General features: G+C 45.9%; 1 protein-coding gene across 4 annotated transcripts in view; it reads left to right on the forward strand.

Annotated features, from left to right (window-relative positions):
* The window catches only part of ASTN2 (astrotactin 2), a 1,128,670-nt gene that overhangs the window by 245,308 nt on the left and 868,736 nt on the right, over positions 1–14,626 (forward strand). The window lies entirely within an intron of this gene.

Here is a 14,626-nt window from a genome sequence, read left to right on the forward strand (position 1 = left end):
CAAAGTCACATAGCTAGGAAGAGATGGAGCTGCTCTTGGGTACTTGAACCCAAGTGTGGTGTGTCTGGTCATAAAAACTCAACTATTCTCTACACTCCCTTTTTCAGTGTAAGAATTTATTAACCATGTGTCAAGCTCTGCACCGGGGGCAGTCATGGGCATTATTTCATTGCATTCTCACCAAGAAGTCAGGCTTGCCACCTCCATGTTAGAGATGAAGTTACGGACACAGAGAAGTGAAGTGGCCTCCCATCTCTGTTGGCCTCAGGATCTGGAACTCTGAGGCTGCTGCCTCTTTTAAGAAGGATGCCAGGGCAGAAATCACTGGAATGGTAAGTCTGTGATGTATGTAGACTCACATTAACGATGGATTTGAAAAGCTGCAATTAATGGCTTTGTACAGTAAATTGAAAAAAAGAATCAAAGTGAAGAATGTACAGGGTCTGATTGGCTCCAGAAAACATCAGATAATAGCTACAGCTGAACTCAGTCTGGTGCCTTTCACTCCTCAGTCCTCTCTTACATTGTTTTCTCCTTTTTACCTTTAGCACAGATGCACGAGTGTAGGAAATGTGATTCCTAGCCTGTGTGTAAGGAAGGTAGGGCTCAGGGAGGTGAAGCGATTGGCCTAAGGTCACTTGGCAGAATGGGGCTATGAGCCAGCCCTTCCTTTCTGCCTTTCGTTTAGTCTTCAATAGTACTTAGCAAGAACCTGCGATGGAGCGGAGCTGGCCTTTCGGCCTCTGTGCTCTGGGCCCCTCTTCAACCCTTACTGTGTGTGAGACATTCTCATTAGGGCTGAGTAAGTGCTTGGAAGTTTTCTCTTTTTGGAAAAACACGCACATACCCCAGCCAGACAGCCATGTTAAATTTGGACCTAACGCATGCTCGTCACGTGGAGGAGCAAATCAAGGCCTTTGTGTTATTCATGGAATGAGTGTGATAGACTTTTCTCATTTTTATATTTAGCGAGTGTTGCAGCCACATGCCAAGCCAAGTGGGTGCCTGCATGCTGACTCTGGGTTGCAAGTTTGTAGGCACCTCTTGGGGTGCTTGCTGAGTACTTCATGCAGCCTGGGGTGCCACCTGATGTGAAGAAGACTGACTGGACAGGGTGTGACTCTTCTTTGAATATCTGGGAGTAAGACTTGGTTTGGATTCACATTTATTAAGCATTTTGTGTTTCAGCATAGCATTTACTCACCTATGTCTTCCCATAACCCAGGGACTTTGACAGAATTATACCAATGATAATACTAGTCCTGCGTGGACTTTCTCTGCTTCCACACCCAATGTTAATGATACTAAATCAGACCTCTCCCCAAGGACTTGTCAGTGATCCTCATTTTTTTTTTTTCCTGCTCAGTGAGTTCAGCTTGGAAAGAATTCACCAAGACCCAAAATGTCTCTTGAATTTCTCTGTAATCCAGGATGTGGCTGGTGGAGTAGGTTGTGCAGAGGTTGGCGCTCTCCAGACCCTCCCTGCCTGCTAGCTGGGGTGGCCTAGGCCGTCCACCCTGTGGTCCCATCGGTTCTTTCCCCCTTCAGGGCTCCAATATTTTGATCTTTCCCATCCTCACCTTAGCCCTCAGCAGACAGAGTCACATCCAGGAACACAGTGGCCTCTTTGGCGTCCACTGATGGCAGCCCAGCCTCTCAGGGCGGGGATGTCCTTAGAGACCCCTGCCCTGTATCTAGAGGGAGGTGACATGCATTCGTACCTGAGCTCCAGTGCCTGGGTGTAAAGTTCCACTCTGCCACGGAACACTCTGGGTGATGTTGGGCAACGTATTTAACCCTTCTGTCCCCTGTTTTGTCATCTATAAAAATAAGGGTTATGCTCATACTGTGTAACAGAGCACTTGTGTCAGAGGAGCCTGGCATGTTAGGGCATTAGCTTTTATTATTTGGTACACTTTTATTATCTGCGCTTCCCAGGTGGTGCTCGTGGTAAAGAGCCTGCCTGTCAATGCAGGAGACCTAAGAGACTCGGGTTCGATGCCTGAGTCGGGAAGATCCCCTGGAGGAGGGCATGGCAACCCACTCCAGTGTTCTTGAGTGGAGAATCCCCATGGACTGTGGCCCACCAGGCTACAGTCGTAGAGTTGGACACAACTAAAGCAACTTAGCACACGCACACGCACGTTTATTATGGAGGCAAGCTGGTATATCATACCCATTCATTTTGCAGATGGATAAACTGAGGATAAACTGCAGATACAAGCTAGGACTCCCCATCCAGGCATCTCAGACTCTGTGGCCCAAATTCTGTCCTTGCCATTCCGGCCACAGATAATTCAGCAAAAACAAAAAACAGTGCTTGCTTCTCCCCACTCCCACCTTCCCCATCTTTTTAATTTAAAAAGGTTTTTTTAATAAAATGTAAGAATCCTAAACGTTTAAAATGGCATTCATGGGACTTCCCTGATAGTCAGTCAAGTGGTTAAGACACGCTGCTTCCAGAAGGGGGCCTGCATTAGACTCCCCATGCCCCAGCTAAGATTTCTGCTGGAACTAAGGATATCACATTCCTCAAAGAAGATGGAAGACCCATAGGCTGCAACTAAAACCCAGCACAGCTTAATAAGTAAATGAGTGAATGAGTGACTGAATAAATAAATAAAAATGGCATTCCTGGTGGCTGGGTTCTGCCCTCCCATTTCACGGATGAAAAATTTGAGACTAAGTGAGTTCCTTTGACTTGTCGAAGGCTGGAAGTGAAAAGCGAAAGTTAGTTACTTAGTCATGTCCAACTCTTTATGACCCCATGGACTGTAGCCCACCAAGCTCGTCTGTGGAATTCTCCAGGCAAGAGTATTGGAGTGGGTTGCCATTTTCTTCTCCAGGGATCTTCCCCCCCCCCGCCCCCGCCCCACCCCGCCCCACCCCAGAGATGGAACCCAGGTCTCCCGCTGGCTAATAAGAAAGCTCTGTTAGGGCCAGGATTTTCCAAGACTCCAAACTCATGTCACAGGGCTGCTGAGGACACTGTGGCTCTCCCTCTGTCAAACTCTGCATCGTCATTGTCTCCAGTGAAGACCTGAGATGGTTTAGGAGAAGACCCAACCATCCAGTCACATCTCAGGGAAATCTGGCGGTCCAGGCCAGTGTTTTTCATCCACTTACTTTGGCATAAATATCCTGCCCACCCATGGAGAGCAACCAGCTCCAGCTCAGTCACTGGAACCTGCGACAATCCATGCCTGCTGGAGTGGAACCAGCATGCCCTTTCCGGCTTGTTGAGCGTCTGCTTTATCCCAGGAGGTTGCATCATCTGACTATTAATATCCCAAGGGTCAGGCAACAAGGAGGTACTTGGTGGACGCCTGGGCGAGAGTAGGGGGTCATTCATCTAGTCTGCGGCTTTAGCTTCAGCTACCCTGAGCAGTCACGTGCCTGCCTCAGTCTTGCAGGGGTGATGATGGATGCAGAGAACAGAGCAGAGGTTTGGAAGACACTGTCTTTCTTGCTTCCTGCTTCCTGATGGTTTTACTCTGGGGACTCCCCTCTCCTCTTTGAGCCTCAGTTTCTTTATAAAACAACTGATCCTACCAGTCTCACAGGATGAATGAGAACAGCCTGAGAAACATATATAAATAGTACCCAATATCCTGGCACATCATAGGCACACAGTAATAGTGGTTACTACTATTACCGTTGCAACAGTGTTTAAAATACTCTAATGTAGGACAAGAGATGTTGGATTTCGTCTTGTTTTTTTTTCCTGCTATCTGATCTAGAGAAATATTCACAATACCTGGCATTTATTGATAACTTACAACATGCCAGGTAGTGTTTGATTTACATGCATTATTAAATTTAATCCTCACAATATATCCTCAGGTGGACACTGTTATTATGTTTATTTCACAGATGTGGACCCTGAACTGTTAATACTTATCAATAGCTACCAGTGTGAGCTGGTCAGGGTTAAATGGCAAAGCCAATATTTTGTTCTTAGAGGTGGGTCCTCTGCCCTTAATCTGTAGACCATCATTTCTCTTCTCTCTGGATTAGTTGTTGACTTAAAGTACAAAATACTATGAACAAATTCATGCATAGACCCCCACCTTATTTGGAATCTATGAACATGTTATTAAGAAGGGTTGTGACTTGGGTGTCAATGCCAAGGTTAAACAGTTATCTCTTTATGGATTTGGCCACATCAAACTCATCATCTGTAAAACTCTAATTCTTAGATTTTTTTTTCCCAAAGTACTGAATAAGGTCATATATGCAAAGGTTCTGCATAATAAAACTAATGGCTACACTCACTGAGGGCTTGTAAAGGACCCAACTTTCAAAGTTTGATGTCAGGCGCAATGTAGTAACACAAGCATCATTCATTGAATTGTTCTGGCCCCTCTGTAAGATAGGGCTGTCCCCTGTGGCTCAGCAGGTAAAGAATCCACCTGCAATGAGGGACACCTGGGTTCACTCCCTGGCCTGGGAAGATCCCCTGGAGGCTATCCACTCCAGTATTCTGGCCTGAAGAATTCCATGGATTGTATAGTCCAGGGGGTCGCAAAGAGTCAGACACGACTGAGCGACTTTCGTGTTCACTTTCTATAAGATGGGCACTGCTCTTGTCCCTCATTTACAGATGAGGAACCAAGGAGTCAGTGAGATTTTGTAACTTGCTGAACTTTACCTCACCAGTGAGCACCAGTGCTGGAATCCCAACTTGTCTGCAGAGATTAATTAGAATCTTTGCCCTTGCCACGATTCGGTGTGGTTTAGGGCCTGAGATTCAGTAAGTGCTTACAAAGTGATACCTTGTATTAACTTGTTAGCTGTAGAGACCACAGTAATGAATATCGTTGCCAAAATGTTTTGAGCAAAGGGATGAAGGAAATGTTTGATTTGATGTGTGAAAAGGAAGACGTTTGAGGACATGTTTCTTTCAAAGGGACTGGCCCACAGAAAATGCCAGAGATTTGTACTGGTGGGCACTGGTGGTGGTGGGGGGTGTGGTTACAGAGGACCAACCTTCAAAGTGTTTGAGTTCTCCAGCAATGGAGGGGACTGTGTCATAGGTAGTGAGTTCCTTGACTCTGGGGGTATGCAAGCAAAGGCTTGAAGTCCTATCTGTCAGGATTTTGAGAGAAATAGTGGTTAAGTTAGAAGACTATTGTAGTTCCTTCAAACTTAGAAGATCTATGATTCTGTGTAATAATAATCATAGGAAAATACTTTGAGGATTAGAAACTGCCACATAAATCTAAGAAATTATTACCATGCTCAATCAGTAGCTTTGTTTAAAGGATCTGTGTGATATGGGGATCATACTTTTTAAAGCTTTCTGTGAAAAAATGGCTTGTGATCATTTCCCCAACTGTTGTGTTTATTCACTCACAGCATATGATGTATTCCTTAGTCCATTGATTTACTCATTCAATCATGCAGTGCTTTCCTTACCCACTAAACCCAACAATGAAAATCCTATCTGCTAGAAAAATGGGAAAAAAAAGAAAAAAGGCTTTAACAAAATCAACCATAGGCTCAGAACAAGCCAGCTCTGCAATTAGAATGTTAAAGGAGGACCTTACACTTTAGGTTGTATTCCTGAAAAACCAGTTCTCTAAACAACTAAGTTTTAGAAGGTTCTAAGTTAGACTTGAAATATTGTGTTTACTTTTGGGGATCGTATGTTAAGAGAAACAATAACTAAGTAGAAAATTTATGAGAAAATAATCAAGACAGCAAGGGATCTTATCATAATGCTAACAAGCACTTTTATAATGCTTGGTTAGTGTTAAGGTCAGGCTTCCCTGGTAGCTCAGTTGGTAAAGAATCTGCCTGCAATGCAGGAGACCCCAGGTCGATTCCTGGGTCAGGGCGATCTGCTGGAGGAGGGATAGGCTGCCCACTCCAGAATCCTGGCCTAGAGAATTGAGTGGACTGTATTAGCCCATGGGGTTGCAAAGAGTTGGACACGACTGAGCAACTTTCACTTCACTTCAGTGTTATAGTCATTGCCAGATTAACTCACTTAATCCTATGATAATCCTAATTCAGTAGGTGTCATTACTCCTGTTACACTTTTGAGAAAATGTAGGTGTAAAGAATGTAACTGCCCTGCAAGGACTGTAGACCTGGGACCCCAAGGACTCTAGCTGACTTACTGGCCTTGGGACTTGGGCACGTTCCTTCTCTCTGCTTCTTCTGTGTAGTCATCGACAGTGGGGTGAGGATGGAAGTACCTGCCCGAGGGTGCTGCGTGAGGATCAGCCTAGGTGATGCACGTGGAGCACCTGTGCCGGAGCCTGACATATAGTCGGCCTGTCATCCATGTGTAGACTCTGCTGCTTATAAGCATGTATTTCCTATGGCTGCTATCACTGTGTATCATAGCCTGAGGGACTTAAACAACTGAAATGTGTTGCCTCACTGTCTTGGAGGATAGAGCTGTGAGATCAAGGTGTGGGCAGATCACGATGAGGGTATGCTCCAGACCTCCCCCCTGACTTTTTGTCAAGGCACCTGGGCTGGTGGCAGGATGACTCTATTCTTCATGGTATTCCCCCTGGTAGAAGTCTGTCTCCATGTCCAGATTTTCTTTTTTTCTCCCCTTTTTTAATTGTTTAAATTATGAAAGTATGATAACATATTTATAGGAGACTTAAAAAATACAGAACAAAGTTATATATAGTTCCACTGTGTATTACAATTATTTAAGCAGATAAGTTAAGATCTTTTAGTTGGAATTTCCATATCAAACTCTCAAAAATTAGCAGACTGAATATACAGAGAAGTAGAATGTTATTGTAGACCTCAAAAGCACCATGAACCAATTCAGTGTAATTAAGCAAATTTTCTCCTTTTTATAAGGATACAGGTTATATTGGATTGAGGTCCACCTAATGACATCATCATAACTTGATTATGTATGTAAATATCCAATATCCATATAAGGTCACGTTTTGAGGTACTGGGGATTTAGAGTCCAACATGTTTTTTGGTGGTGGGAGGGGGAGGCGGGGAGCACAATTCAACTAACCACGATAAGCATTATTGCTGTGTTATTTACATGGTAACTCAGCTGGTAAAGAGTCCACCTGTAATGCGAGAAACCTGGGTTGGGAAGATCCCCTGGGGGAGGACATGGCAACCCACTCCAGTATTCTGGCCTGGAGAATTCCATGGACTCTATAGTCCATGGGGTCGCAAAGAGTCGGACGTGACTGAGCGACTTTCACTTTATTTAATATTAATGAAGGATGCACAGGTCAACCAGCATGGGAGAACGCAAAGCCTTCCAGAGTGCAGGCAGAGGAGAAGGGGAGACATCTCGACTAAGAGAGAGATTTTTTTAAAGATGTCAGGAAATCTAGCAGTTGGAAAGTCATGTGATACACAAAGCACCAAGAACCCTGGCCGGGGATTCGGCTGTCCCGGCGCTGTCGCTCGCATGCTCCGTGGCCTTGCGCCGGTCGCATTCTCTTCTCAGCCTTATTATCCCGTCTACAAGTTGAGATCCTCAAGCTTCTATATGTTGCCAAGACAAGATGAAGTTTGGAAGTACAAACATGTCAAGTACGTTTTTATATGTGTACTATGCCTCATGAATCACATTTTTCCCCAGAAAACATTTTTCTTGAAATTTAAAAAATCAGAAATCCTTTTTTTGTTGTTGTTGTTGTGTTTTAAAATGTAAATCACATGCACCTTGAAGTTTGGCCATGACTTGCCTCAACAACAAAGATTCACCAAAAGCCTGCAGGATCTCTGGCTAGGCTTATGGGAAGGTTAGGAGAATAAGGCATGGCTTCCATCCTGAAGGAAATACGGTTTGTCTCCCACAGCGTGCAGGGCTGCAGAGCAGGAAAGTAGTCTGAGCAGAAGGTGTTGTCAGTACGTCTGGTTTCAAGTTTAGACTGTGCCTCATGCCAGCTGTAGAGATTTGGATAAACCTTCACCTCTGAACTTCTTGTTAGGACACTTGCAAAATGGAAAGAGAGTTAAAATTGTCTCACTGAACTGAGATCACGCACAGGAAAGCGCTTGGCTAGGTCTTTCTGCAAAGCTATAGTACTGTACAGTTTGGTTGGAGTATCGGAGCTAGAGACACCTTAGCCGTTGTGGCTTCCAATTCTTGAGATGTCAGTGTTTGCTTACTTTTTCTATGAACAGATCATCCTGAATCTCAGTGAGTGACCAACAGTGCCCTATTTCTCATGCATGTTGTATGTCAGCAGCCGCCGTTGCGGTGGCTTAGATCTTCTGTCTTCTCATTCTGCAACTATGGCTGAAGGGGAGCCCTAGCTTGAGACGTTTGGTTTTCATGGCAGAGGGAATGAATGGGAGAGCAGGCAGATATCTATTCTGGCTCTTGAAACAAATGCTTAGATGTGTGTTGTCACATTCTGTGGGCCAGAGCACATCCTGTGGCCATGCCCGAGGCCAGTGGCAGGGGTGTGCAGGCCTATATGGAGAACGGGCATGTGGACAATTATAAACAGCAATGGGAGCTACCCCAACCTTCATCTTACAGATGGAGAAAAATGAGGCCAGAAAATGGACATTTTCCATCCATCAACTCCATTTGTCTGAGCCGACAGTCAAGCCCAGATGCAGAAGGTTGACGTGGCCTCCCTGAGATTCATCTAAAACACGGGGCCTGGAGTCAAAAATAAAGGCAGGACGAGAACATGCATAAGGAAAAAGATCTGCACAATGTGAGAGAGATGGAGGAGAGATACACAGATCAAAACAAAACCAAAAAACCACCACAGACATTCACCAGTATTTATTGAGTGACTATTGTGTACCAGATGTATAGAAGCTACCAGCAGTGGAGAGAAATGAAACAGAAAAAGGGAGCCAAGGGCAATGGGGGAGATGTAGAAAAAGAAAGGGAAATTGGCAAGAACAGACAGAAAAGGACTTAGCAGTGAAAGCACAGACAGGGAAGGAGGAAATGGCAGAGAGAGGTAAACAGGGAAGGAGAAATAGGAGAGTGAGCAGGACCAAATGGAATCCAGTCCCCAGAAAGAGCCATGGAGTGTGGACTGAGGGGGTGAACAAGGAGCACTCGGAGTGAGGAGGAGGCCGAGGAGGCAGTCTGGAAGATGAGGGCCACTCCCAGCAGAGACGGGGAGGGTCTGAGCGGGGCTCCTGGGCCAGCAGCTCTGAGAAGAGGCGGCAGAGGTGAAGCAGGGTGGGGTTGCAGCGCCATGTCCTGGAAGTGAGGCGCAGGAAGATCCAGATCCTTTAGAGCGGCAGTGTGGGGAGAGGCCAGATGGGCTGGCAGAAAAACTCTAGGAGAATGTCCTGTCCACGGCTACTTGCTTTTTCTTCCAGCCTCTTGTCCCCATTTCCTTCAAGAACCTGGGGCTAAGGACTTCCCTGGTGGCCTGGTGGTTAAGATTTCATCTTTCAACATGGGGATGTGGGTTCAGTCCTTGGTTTGGGAACTAGGATCCCACATGCCTTGGGGCCACTAAGCCCAGTGCCACAACCAGAGATCCCATGCACCACAACAAGAGAAGGCTCAGTGCCACAGTGCACACCCAGCAGAGCCAGAAAATGAAACAGGGCCGAGCCTGGGGCTTTTGGCTTTCATGTCTTAAAGAGGCTTGTGCAGGCTTCCTAATGGGAAGGATGGGCTGTGGAGAAAACTGCTTCTTGCTTTTGGTGTGTTCTCGTGACAGGGAATGAATGAATGGAGTGTGTGCATGGATGGGGTGCGTTGTTCCCACTGTTTACTCCCCTCCCCGCATGCCTTGAGTCCATCTGCGGTAAAAATCAAGGTGGGCTTAGCTTTTGGTTCACTGGCCCTTATACCTTTCTCTCCAGTTAATTCCTCCCTCTCCCCATCTTCAGAAGCCAGCTTGGTCTGGTGGAAGCAAGCAATATATGTTTGGAGGCAGACAGGTGTGGATTCAAATCTTTCCTGTATTGCCGTTTGACCTTAGACATATTGCTGAATTTCTGTGATTCTTACTTTCTCCTGAATTTCCAGGGAGGCTGTGGATCGCTCATTCATGGAACTCATGGGAGAAATAAATGATAAAATACACATGGGATGTCTTAGAATGGTGCTCTGAGAAGATACCTTTCTTTTGCCTTCTAAAAATTCCTTCCGATTCACCATTTTCATACCATTCACGGGGTCCTCAAGGCAAGAACGCTGCTGAAGTGGTTTGCCATTCCCTCCCCACTGGACCATGTTTTGTCAAAACTCTCCACCATGGACCATCCATCTTGGTTGGTCCTGCATGGCATGGTCCAAAGTTTCACTGAGTTACACAAGGCTGTGATCCATGTGATCATTTTGGTTTGTTTTCTGTGATTGTGGTTTTCAGTCCGTCTGCCCTCTGATGCCTGAGGATAAGAGGCTTGTGCAAGCTTCCTGATGGGAAGGACTGGCTGTGGGGAAAACTGGGTCTTGCTCCGGCGGGCAGGGCCTTGCTCAGCAAATCTTAAATCCAGCTTTCTGCTGATGGGTGGGGTTGTGCCCCCTCCCTGTAGTTTGGCCAGAGGCGGCCCAGTCCTGGGGTCTTCAGTCTCTTATGTTAGGGCTATGGTAGGACTAATCGTGACCTCCTCCATGGGGACACCGCACCACCCAGGGCTGCCGCTGCCAGTGCCCCTGACCCTGGGCAGGCCATTGGGATTGGCCTTGGAAAGCATCCTTTGAACCAGGTTGAGTAGGAGTTATTAAGAATATCGACTCCAAAATACTGATATAAATAATTGACTAAGTAACTAAATGGGATAGAAGAGAGAGCTCTGTCTTACAGTGGGATTCTAATTAATAAATGTAGAAGGAAAGAAGGAACTAGAAAATCACCATTAGACAGTCACCACTGTAATAATTACCGCCGCCAAGATCCACCGATGTATACTAAAATTAATGGGTGAAACCTCAAGAAGCAGCAAGATATTTGCAGTCTCAAAGAATTAACACCCCCTCCTGGAAATGTATTAATTACAAAAAGAAACTAGTGACTTTACAGTGGAATAATCTGGCAGATACCACTTGCATTGGTTGCCTAGGGCTGCTATGACAAATAACCAAACACCGCAGGGCTTAGAACAACAGAAAACTGATGCTTTTACAGTTTTGGAGACCAGAAGTCCAAAATCGAGGTGACATCCCGGCTGCATGCTCTCCGGGGCTCTAGGGGATAATCCAGTCCTTGCTGCTTCTAGGTTATGGTGGCTCCTTGCCTCCCTGGCTTGTGGCAGCGCAACTCCAATTTCTTCTTTCATCCGCATCTCACCTTCCCTTCTGTGTCTCTCAGGATCCCTAACTTAATTACAGCCGTGAAAGTGAGGTCACACTCACAGATGCTCGGCATTAGGATGTAGATATATCTTTGTGGGTTTCCACCCACTACATCACCTTAACCAAGTGACCCAAGTTAGCATCACTAGGAGTAAGGCATATCAACAACCCGAATCTCCTGCTAGGATGGATTGAAAAGGGCACAGAGACATTTCTCTGCCTTCCTTGTCAAAAATGGCATAACGTGATTCTCAGCAGGAGAAAAGAGCTTCCCTGGTGGCTCAGCCAATGCAGGAGACTCGGGTTGTGTCCTGATCTGGGAAGATTCCCGCATGCTGCTGAACAGCTAACCCCATGCACCACAAGTATGGGCTTCCCCGGTGGTGCTGATGGTAAGGAATCTGCCTGCCCATGCAGGAGATGCAAGAGACGAGGGTTCAACCCCTGTATCAGGAGGGTCCCCGGGAGCAGAAAATGGCAACCTGTTCTAGTATTCTTGCCAGGAAGATTCCAGGGACAGAGGAGCCTGGCAGGCTACAGTCCATGGAGTTGCACAGTCGGACAAGACTGAGCACAGGACGTGAGGGGCATGGCACAGGACGGCTGAGCAGCACTCTCCACAGGTGTTAGGGTCAGGAAAGACAGGGGAGACCGAGGGCTTGCTGTAAATAAGAGAAGACTATGGACGGAGGAGCCTGGGGGGCTGCAGTCCATGGGGTCGCTAAGAGTCGGATACGACTGAGCGACTTCACTTTCACTTTTCACTTTCATGCATTGGAGAAGGAAATGGCAACCTACTCCAGTGTTCTTGCCTGGAGAATCCCAGGGATGGAGGAGACTGGTGGGCTGCCGTCTATGGGGTCGCACAGAGTCAGACACGACTGAAGCGACTTAGCAGCATCAGCAGGGAGACTCAAAAAAAGTGATAATAATGCTAGGACTTCCCTGCTGGTCAAGTGGTTGAGACTAAGTGCTTCCAATGCAGGGGATGCGAGTTCAATCCCTTGTTGAAGAACTAAAATTCCACATGCTATGTGACTCGGCCAAAAAATTAAAAAAAAAAAAATTTTTTTTTGAAAATAATGCCATTTAGGATCCTGGATTAGACCCTAGGCCAAAAAGAGAACATTGGTGGAAAACCTAGTGAAGTCTAAATATAGTGTATAGTTTAGTGATGAGGTGCGATCATCGTTAGCTTCCAGGTTTTGATCATTCTACAGCTGTCCATCTGTATCCATGGGAGACTGGTTATAGGACCCTCCCATAGAAACCAAAATTCATGGATGCCCAACTTCTTTAGATAAAATGATAACAGTGAAGTTGGTGCTCTGTGCCCATGGGCTCTGCATTCGCGGATTGAGCCATCAGAGGATTGGTTGAGTCCATGAATGCAGGACCTGCAGATAAAGAGGACCAGCTATATTTTGTTATGAGAAATGTTACCTTTAGGGGGAACCGAGTAAAGACTCTACAGGCACTCTCTGTACTAACTTTGCAACTTCTCACTAGTCTATAATGTGTTGTTATTTAGTCCCTAAATCATGTTGGAACTCCTGAGACTCCATGGAATGAAGCTTACCCGCCTCTTCTGTCCATGGGATTTCTCAGGCAAGACCACTGGAGCGGGCTGGCATTTTCTTCTCCAGGGGATCTTCCCGACCCAGGGACCAAATCCACGTCTCCCGCTTGGCAGGTGGATTCATTACCACTGAGCCACCTGGAAGCTGGTCTGTAATGATTTCAATATAAAAGAGCTAAGAGTATTGCTTCTGGAACAGGACCGCCTGGGTTAGATCCTGGTCTTAGCACTGAACTCTCAGTGTGACACTGGTTAAGTTACTTTCCCCGTGCCTCAGTTTCACCTTCTGTAAAATATGATATTATAGGTTTTACCTCCTGGAATTAATTAAGTGAAGTCACATGTGTAAACTCCACAGATGTTGCATCATCAGTTTCTCTGATGCTGCTGCTGTTCTGGTTTCTGTTTCACCCGTGATAAAACCAAAGTCTCGACGGTGAAGGTCACTCTCTTCTGATATCACACAGCCAGTGCCTGAGCCCAAAATTAAACTTCAATTTCTGATTCCAAGTGATCACTCTCCTCTGTAACACTGGGTTGCCCAGAAAGTTGTTTTGGGTTTTTCCATAAGATGGTACAAAAACCCAAAGTTAACTTTTTGGCCAACCCAATATTTCTTCTTTTACAGAAGCGAGGATGGGTAAGGATGTTTCAGGGGCCCATCGCCATAGTCATTTAATTAATACCTGACTCTGTATTGTTAAGGCAGGACTGACCTTGGACTGTGGAGGAAAGTAACACCTTTCAAAGTGATGAAATCACATATTTCTGACTTAGGTTCCCCTCCCCCGGCCAAAAAAAAAAAAAAAACCAAAAAAACAGCTCTTTTAAAACTCCTCTAGTCCAACTCCTTCATTTTAGAGTGAAAAAAATACAGAAACTAAGTCTGTAGGTCTCAAAGAGGGACTTGGTGAAAGTCATGTGACAGGTCAGTGACAGAGCTGGCCTTTCCATCTACAGACAGATCTCTGACTCTGTGTGTGTGTGTGTGCATGTGTGCGTGTGCTGGCCTTTCCATCTACAGATAGATCTCTGACTGTGAGTGTGAGTGTGTGTGTGCGTGCGTGCGTGCGTGTGTGTGTGTCTGTCGCCTCTGCTGCACCACACTTTCTAAACCTCCCCCAGCTGTGGTCTGAACTCAGCAGACGACCCCTCATTCCGTGCCGTGGGAGCCGTAAACACACAGGTTCGGCACAACCATATTTCACTTCACTGTGGTAATCATCCTGCCTGCAGATCCACCAATACCAGTCAAACAATTACCCAATTCAAACTTCTGCTGCTAATGTTCCCCAGCTCAAGGGCGTCTTTAATAGCAAAATAATACTTGTTTTTTCTTCCTTCCCTCTCTGTTTTTTCCTAATCTCTCCCCAATGAGACATAACATTAATTACAGTAGTTAACAGAAATTCTGTCTCTGTTACTGCCTGCCACCTTCTCCATCTTGCCTTCTGCCTCCAGAATTTCTCTCCTGAATGAAGGGAGGGGAGTCTATGCAGATGAGTGATTGTCTGTATTTACCTTTTTTCTGCCCACCTCCTTGGTGCTGAATCTTAAGTCAGGCAGAATCAATATTCTCATGGGGGGAGGGGGCGCGTGCGGGAGTGTGAATGTGTGTGTCTGTTGTGTGTGTGTGCCTGCTTCGTAATCTAGCTGTCATTTTGAGCTAATTGTGTTGTTTCCTGTTGTGTGGAAGGAAATCTTATCTGTTTTGGATTAAAATTCAATGAAGGTCATAGCGGCTGGAAAACTTAGCAGACTGCTGCAATTAATGTTCATTTGGCTTTGATAAATTGGAACATTCCCCTCAATAG

Source organism: Ovis canadensis, chromosome 2 (genome assembly GCF_042477335.2).
Source record: "Ovis canadensis isolate MfBH-ARS-UI-01 breed Bighorn chromosome 2, ARS-UI_OviCan_v2, whole genome shotgun sequence".
NCBI lineage: Eukaryota > Metazoa > Chordata > Mammalia > Artiodactyla > Bovidae > Ovis > Ovis canadensis.